At 31.9% G+C, this 8,924-nt stretch overlaps 1 protein-coding gene across 8 annotated transcripts in view; it reads right to left on the reverse strand.

The window, feature by feature from the left end:
- LOC143059034 (electroneutral sodium bicarbonate exchanger 1-like) overlaps positions 1-7,172 on the reverse strand; it is a 67,247-nt gene extending 60,075 nt beyond the window's left edge. For 6 of the 8 annotated variants that reach the window (XM_076232514.1, XM_076232512.1, XM_076232513.1 and 3 more), the window contains exon 1: positions 7,036-7,172. The gene's annotated coding sequence lies outside the window, so the exon portion shown is untranslated. Of the gene's footprint in view, positions 1-421; positions 571-7,035 lie in introns of those variants that run through there. The other 2 variants (XM_076232509.1, XM_076232508.1) reach the window with 2 other exon arrangements.
- Positions 7,173-8,924: the final 1,752 nt, after the last annotated feature.

The following is an 8,924-nucleotide window of genomic DNA, read 5'->3' on the forward strand; positions in this document are numbered from 1 at the left end:
CTTGCTCATGTCATGCATCAGTGTTTGTGACTAATTTACTATGCATGCTATTCATCTAGTCTTTGTTTGTCATTATTTGTAGTGTGTACTTATTTACTTGCCTCTAAGGTACACTTATTTAATTTTGATATATAATTTGTATAATTGCATGTTGTATTTAGAGTATTCATGTACATGTACAAAAAAAAATGTATATATATACCCCTTGAGGGCCCATCAAAATCTTGAATGGTGTACGAACATTCAAATAAATGAAACGTGTGCTAAACGCCTTTATACGAGTCATGCTTTATATAACAATAAATTAGAAGTTTTAAAAAAAAACAGATACGTGAATGAATCAGTGACTTTTTAATGTGATAAATTTTATCAAGGCTACCATCTAAAATAATTTAAAAATGTTATTTAAACAACCAGGTACCTTGTCAAATATGTCATAATGAGTCTAAAATCCTATCATCTAAATTAAATCGTCCTGTCTAATGTTTTCTGATTTGCAAAAATCCCTTATGGCTGCAATGATCAATGTACATTGTATCTTTGTTTGTTTTGAAACCTGATAATTTCAAACACGTGTTTCATTCCCGCTAATTTCATTCCGGATGTTTACATGTTTATATTTTAAATAGACCAATGACGGGAAAAACATGCTCCAATTCCGTACTTATGTAAAAAAAATTAAATAAAGATGCATGAACTGAAAATGTTTGTATCCGTTATACTGTAGAGATAAAGTTAGAATACCAATTTTACTTTAAAGAAGACCAGAGAGTGGAAATTTTCGACTTCCTGTTAATTTCTGTGGATCTCTGCTCTTTCAGGAGAACCTGGAATTCTTAAAGAGAAATCATGATTTCTCATGATATACTACACTATACCACAAGTCGGCTGTCTGTCTAAAAAAAATTATATCCCGACATGACTAAATAAGAAACAATTAAGCGAATCATCTAAACCAACTGCATGTTGTATGACCCCCCCCCTTAAACAGCAACCATCATTCTGCGACAACCATGCACCATCTATAGGCTCCTGAATTGGGACAGGCACATACAAAATGATTTTTGTTATCTTATGGGACTAGGAAATATGGAACAGAGAAGTTTATTTCCTCGTGTACATTGTAACTGAGCCGCTGTGGTATTTCAATCTTCCGGTATTCATGTCTGATTGGTGGTTGCTCAGTGGCAAATATTTAATGCATGTTTGTTGATTCAAAGCATATTCAATACAATACAAATTGTGATATTTTATATCTGTTTGGTATATTATATCTTTTAGACAAGATTTTCGCGGGAGATGTATTATTGACAGTAGCAGTAAATAGTTAGGGTCCTACACAATATTCAAATGACACTATTTAACAACAACAAACAAACAAACAAAATACAAAAACTAAAACACACACCTACTGACCGTGATACTAACTGCATGGTTGCTATGGAGACTGTATATCTGTATTACAAGATTAAGGTTATTGATAAGTACAATGCGAACACTTGATCAATATATATATTCTGAAGATAATAGATTATCTGTTCATAATAACGAGTTCTCAATTTACAGTGTTAATAGAAGAATAAGAAGATGTGATATGATTGCCAATGAGTGAACTCAATCTCCACCAGAGACTAAATGACATAGAGGTTAACAACTATAGGCCATTGTTCGACCTTCGACAATGAGCAAAACCAATATCGCAAAGTTAGCTATAAAAAAATTCCGAAATGACAAAGTTTAATCATTTCAAACATGACACTTTATCTTAACTACAGATCGGTTAAATTTGACCTCATCCATAAATTACTCACTTGACAGCCTTGTAGACTAAAAGTTCCAACCTGACATCTGTGTATACCTTTATACATGAATGCCCAGATCCACTCGGCAACGTTAGTTAGATTTAATAATATGATTCAAAGAGATACTATAAAGAGAATGCTCATCTAGTAAACGAATGAATACCTGTTGATATATGATAGACCCCTTCCAACCTGACGTCAGTGTATATCTTCATATAGGAATGACCTGGTCCACTCAACCTAAATTTACCAAATGGTCAGAGGTTATATATTATTAAGAGGGTTCTCTTATAGTAAATGACTCCTTGTCCGTGTATGAAAGACCCATTTCAACCTGACGTCTATGTATACATACTACTTTGAAACAGGGATTTCCTTCGCCCTAATTGAGGTAGAAAGTACAGAAATTATCTCCTTCTCACCGCTTTCTTGTCTACATAATCAGCTGGTGGTAACCATGCAAGCATAATGAATAAATATCCATGTTTTTTACCTATACCTAATCATCAAAGATAATTCCTGCGGAGGGAGATCTTGGACAGACGAATACAAAGATATTTACAACAATATACCGGCACAACTTTCTGTTTGTGCCAAATGAAATTGGTTAATATTGAAGTGATGTAAAGAAATTGCCCATATGATGATACAGAATGTAGACCCAACGTATTACTTCTCTTACAGAACTATACAGAACTAAACAGAGCTAACACCTATTTGCGCCTACACCACCACATCATTTTGCTAACAATAACGTTCTTTGGTTCTGGTAGATAAATAAACTCATCATAGATACCAGGACTGAAATTTTGTATTTGCGACAGACGCGCGTTTTCGTCTACAATAGACTCACTAGTGACGATCGAATCAAAAAAGTTTAAAAGGCGAATTAAAGTACGAAGTTGAAGAGCATATGTGTTTCACTGACAATCATACAATCTCCTTCATTTAAAAACGATGCAATCCTAGAATCACAGTGTGAGTTTTAAGTATAAGAATAAGATGCATTGACAAACAATAACGAGTCAGGAAATATATGTTTTAATTTATTTTTTCGTGATTATAAAGAAGTTATCACACCTTCTGTACATAGACGTCTTGACATACTGCCGACGGCCAGTTTTACAAATTAGGTAACATTATAATAAGCGTGCACTGAAGAATATTTATTGTACCTTGTGGTTTTGCACAACCTTCAAATGATCTTGAACATACAATTTAACTTTCTCAATGACATACAACTTATTTCCAAACTGAAAAATTAAATAAAATTCGAGTATGCACTATACATGGTGTTTATTTAGGTGAATTTATGACCGCCTGTTGGACATGTTTAATGTTTACAATGCGGTTCGTATAAATATGGGACCGAGAGGTTTTTATCATGTTCGGGATTGGTACTTGCGAAAAATATTAAACAGAGAAGGTAACATTTCCTGGGCCCCTAAATGAAAGAAATTTTCTTTCAACACTGATTTATTACGTCTGCTGACTTAGTTTATTCGTATACAAATACTATAAATTAACCGTCCAATGTTTTCTATCTAAATTATTCGCGTAGTATGAAATATATAAACAGTGCACTTTGCGCAAATAATTTCTACGGATATTTTATTGAAGCGACCTGCAGCACAAAAATATGCCGCCATTTAATATATTACACACATTTATAAACTTGTTATCATGGGATCGAATTGTTAAACACACATGATCATTTCTCGATTAAGACCTGATTTTTTTAGAACTAAGTATTTCTTCAATGTCGAACGTAGGTTCAAATACAGCGGGAATGACTTCACATTGTACATGTTACCTATGTTTCAAATATAGGAACTAGTTCACATTTTCCATGCTACTTATGGTTCAAATACAAGAATGACTTCACCTTTTACACGCCACGAATTGTTCTATGCTTATTTTTATCTTATTGTTCCAATTGTGCTAACCTTTCAAAACAAAATGTACTGATTTGCCTTTTAAAATGGCAGATTAAAACTGTCAGTCATTATCTAGACCTGGCCATCTATCCGATCTATGGTTCCCATTTGCGAAAAAAGTAAAACATTGATAAAAGACGACGTGGGCAGACAGCAAACGAACGATACCAAAAAGACAAAAGAAAACCGACATTGTTCTATATACAGACCGACATACGTACGTTATATGAATTATTGCTCGACAGAAACTTAATGAGTCTATAAAATGTTGAAGTTTGATTTTCATCTTAGTATATACAATTCAATAGATGATATGTTAACCTAACCATGTGAAAATCCTGATGAAATCCAGTCCTCATAACGACAACAGATGCAATTTAGCATTTACGTGATTTAAAATTTACCCTGACGTATCTGCCCTATATCTATTGAACTTTTCTATAAGGATCATTAAACAGGATGATAGTTGATTTTGTAGAACCAGACTATGACCTTGTATACAACATTACCCGTCATGCTCAAGGACACATGACATTTCCGGGTGAAATTTGTAAATTAAATAGGATAATAGTTATTCGTGACGAGAATGCTGATTTTTTTATTTATAGTATAATCATATCATATATGATTTACATTTTAAACACAGAAAATATATACCATTGAAAATTGTAATATTACCGAATGTGAAATACAAAGACAATTAACTCTTCACCACAAGGTTTCTTTAATCGAAACTAATTATTAAAAGTTATAAATATTCCATTAATCAATGTTTTATTGTAAGAATTTCTTACAGTCTATATCATTTGTATGGTATTAAAATCTCATTTATATTCATCGAAGAAACGAGTTGCAACTAGTGTAATGTTCTTCGAAATTTCAATGCTGTTTTTAAACTGCATGTATTTGTATTAACAACACTGACTTATCAGATTTCTGAAAGTTGAGGCTGCATATACAGATAAAAAGATGGGAAAAGTAAACAACTAAAGTAAACATATTTGTCATGCTATTGCATGTAAATGTATATTGTTTACTATTTCACTTTAACTTGATAATACAACATATCAATTTGTCTTATTACGTAAGAGGAAACAAAAGAAAATCTTTTAAACATGATATTCATAAAAAAGGAAGATTGATTCTATAACATAAAATCTAATGTATATTTCAATTTTTTAAAGGCTGTGAAATGTAACAGCACGAAGAAGCACACAATATATATTATGAAAATCCAGACACAGTTCACTGATTGACAAGAGACCCAAGTCTTTAGCTTTAATGTTTCTTTGGTGTCATAAGCAGCAAGCTTCACCCTTTTCAATAGATTCAGTCATGTTATGGTTGGTTGGAATAAACTCTATACATTTGCCCTGATCAAGCTATATTTGAATGAATTCAATCATTATCTTTATATTTACATTTGTCAGCGGACGAAGGAGTGCCGGTGTACTAATGTAATTTTCAAGGGATCATTTCCCGATTCCACCCACACCCGATATATGATCATATATATCCAATTGTATTTATATTCAAACAATACTTTCTTTACACATAAGCTGATATGACGCCTTTGTACTACCATATATTACATATTTGAAAAGATTTTCTACTTATTTATTTTAAAAAATTCAAGATATTTGTTAATTCAAACAGAGACATAAATTTCTCTGATTCAAATAAATTAGTAATTATTTTAAATACACATTTATAATTTCAAACAGAGACGCGTAATCTATTACTTTCATAATACTTATAATTGAATCAAATCAGCAATGATGTTGTGCATGACATATTTCCCACTGGACGTTAAGGAACGAAACTGAATCAATCAACAATCATTAAATTATAGCATATCATTGTCAATGTGTGATGTTGCCTATTGGAAAAAATGAACTATATACATTTCTAAAAGGCCGTATACTTTTTTATAAATACAATATTCCTGTATCCTTCCAAGTCTGATTCTTGTGGTTTTTAAAGAACTAGACAGAATTCCCATCATTCAATATCAAAAATTACGTAACTTAGTCTTTTTTTGGTTTGTTTACCTTTTCCTTTCGGTGTTTTACTTCTTTTATCAATAGATAGTGTGTTCTTTTTACCTAAATTTCATGCAATGCAAAATTTAGTTTTCACATCAAGTATTTTCTTTTTACGTCTGCCATATTTCTTTTTATTTATATATAGCAGTTTGGCAATTAATCGCCTTAACAAATATGTATAGTGATCTTTTTGTTACTGAAACAGATTACCTTTACAGGAGCGAAGTATATGTGTTACGATTAACATGTTTTTTTACTGTTGTTTAACTACAAATTCATGAACTACTAATATGATATAAATGTTCATTTCTTTTAAAAAGTAATATGTCGATACATTTGTGACAGTTTATTGTAAAAAATAACTTACAATTGAAATTTTACTACAGAACGGCGGAATTCGGTTTTTAAAGTTGATTGATTGATTGATGCTTTTATAACGTCCAGTGGCAAATATTTCATGCATATTAATAGCGAGAACACATGGTTGATGTTATTGAACGAGAAACTTGGAGTGCCACATAACAAGAGGGTACTGTGTTAGAGAAGAGACATACATTTGGTCTTTCAACTGTCCAAAGCCAGACCCTCATAAGAGTTTTAAACGTACAGAGAGTGTGACACTCGCGCCACACGAAGGAGGGGAACATCGGATTAAAAGTCCCTATCCCTTCCCCAAGTTCGTGTTAGAGTACGTTCAGCCTCTTATCTGATAACTGTTGGTTGATCGTCGTACAAATCTTTATTTTGTTTCCATTTTTAAACACAAATTTATTAACAATATTATTGCCCAGTCACGTGCTAAAATGTTTATTTATTTATATATGTAATTACGGTGTATACTTATTTCTGAATGAATCCAAAGGCAGTCTTGTAGAACCAAGTCTTATAGAAATGGGTATTTAAATTTCATATTATTCTTTCTCATTTATAAATAGAGAGAAGCGGCCTTTTCCGCATTTAACCAAAGCACTATATATCACGCACTGTTTAACGTAAAAAGAATGAAAGAAAACTAGTTAAAATTCGATATTAGTCGTCGGAAATCTGTTATTTTTGTATTGTGATTTTCTTTTTGTCTTTACGCTACTTTTTTTCTATGCTGTTATAAATTATTTTTAAAATTATGTGTCATTAAAGAAATAAAAATCCTTTTTTTATCAATTTATTTTGTTATTTTTACTCCACGTGGATGTTTTTATTACATTTCCGTTATTTTAGTTTCGGCTTGTGTATCATAAATAATTCTCCTACCTGAACAGGTAAAATTTCCTCAAGTCTTACTCCAAAATGAACACTATGTAAAAGAATTAAATTATGAACATAATTACATTTATATATATCTCATTAAGACACATAGACCATTTATCTACCTTAATGTCACATTGTCAAGGTGTATATTTATATTTATATATAGGTCACCTGACCAAGAAATTTGTCACATGACAAAATTCAAATTCTTACCATATATTTAGATTTATTGTACGGTTTTATTAGTTTTTATCTTGAGTTAGACAGACTACCACCTAAACTAGAATAGTAAAACTGGTTACCGTTTTATCTTATTTGTCTAACAGAAAAGCTATACTTGTTTTGTCTAACTATAATAGTTAAACTGGTTTTGTGTAACAGATGTAGTTATCCTAGTCTCGTTTACCAGATAAAGTTAGACTGGTTAATCAGGGCCGTAACTAGCCTCTTTTAATAGTGAGGCAAAACAAAAAATTTGGCAAGGGGTCTGGGGGCCGCTCAAGGCCCCCAGAAGCTCTGAGAAAAATAACGCAAAATCATGAATTCTGAGGGTTCCACGGACTCTTTCTTACATTGATACGCAAATAATCTTTAGCTATTTTTCGACAATGTTATGGTCTCAAAGCAAAAACATAGATTTATTTTAATTTAAGACTTTTAGGTTTTAGGGTCAACATTAAAAGAACGATATGTAGGATAAAGTAAAAATCGTATTTCTCATAATCATTAATACCGGGTCTGTCTGTCTGCTCTTGTCTTGTATTGTGCTGACTTTGCCAAATTTGGTGATTTTTTTATGACTATATTTAAATATAGTGACAGTGCAGTATTATATTTTAAGTACTAGTACTGCTTGAGTCGACACTAGGGATCATCTTGACCTTCTTTTACGGTTTTAATGATTATTGAAGTCCAAGACCCTCCAGCAACTATCAAGATGAAGAACAGGAATAAAAACTTTGACCATTGATCATTTGTATTTTTTCTATGCATTGAATTTGTGTGCGATTAGGTCCCGTACACGTTTACTCCATATTCCTTTATTTTCTGTCTAAACACGACTTAATGCAAGTTTAACCCTTCAATGTAAAAGGTCATATGGCAATACAATGCTTTTTTCAAATGATTTGATACCGGGAAATTGGTGGTCTTTCTTTAATTTAAACCATGTCAGCTATGTAGTTTTATCCACAGGAGCTTGGGTATATGATACAGATATTTTTTTTTTTGTCGTTGATTAAAATAGTAAATTTTCTATGTTTATAGTACATATCTATCACTTCTGTGCATGTCTCACCTATATATAGCTAGTTTCGAGTGATTTAAACGACTCAGAGAAAATACCCAATTTTACAATCCATACTAAGAAAAATTGCCGGTATTGTCTCTGAGTCTTTTAAATCACTCGAAACTAGGTGAGACATACACAAAAGTGATAGATATGTATTATTAATATAGAAAATTGAATATCTTAATCAACGGAAAAAAGACAAAAATATATTTGTATTCTTTGATATCAATTATCAATTATCAATGCTGAAACGACCATTTTTTCTGTGTCCAGTATAGCATCGTAGATAGATATAGGAAGATGTGGTGTGAGTGCCAATGAGACAACTCTCCATCCAAATAACAATTTATAAAAGTAAACCATTATAAGTCAATGTACGGTCTTCAATACCGTGAGCCTTGGCTCACACCGAACAAAAAGCTATAAAGGGCCCCAAAATTACTAGTGTAAAACCATTCAAACGGGAAAACCAACGGTCTAATCTATAAAAAACGAGAGCCTATTCTTAAAATATTTTCCCGCACAATATCTGGACATCGGTGGACATGAAACATTGCAAATGTTTACAAATGAAAAACAACACTCAGACTATAGTCATAAA

This window comes from Mytilus galloprovincialis, chromosome 14 (genome assembly GCF_965363235.1).
Source record: "Mytilus galloprovincialis chromosome 14, xbMytGall1.hap1.1, whole genome shotgun sequence".
Taxonomy (NCBI): Eukaryota; Metazoa; Mollusca; class Bivalvia; order Mytilida; family Mytilidae; genus Mytilus; species Mytilus galloprovincialis.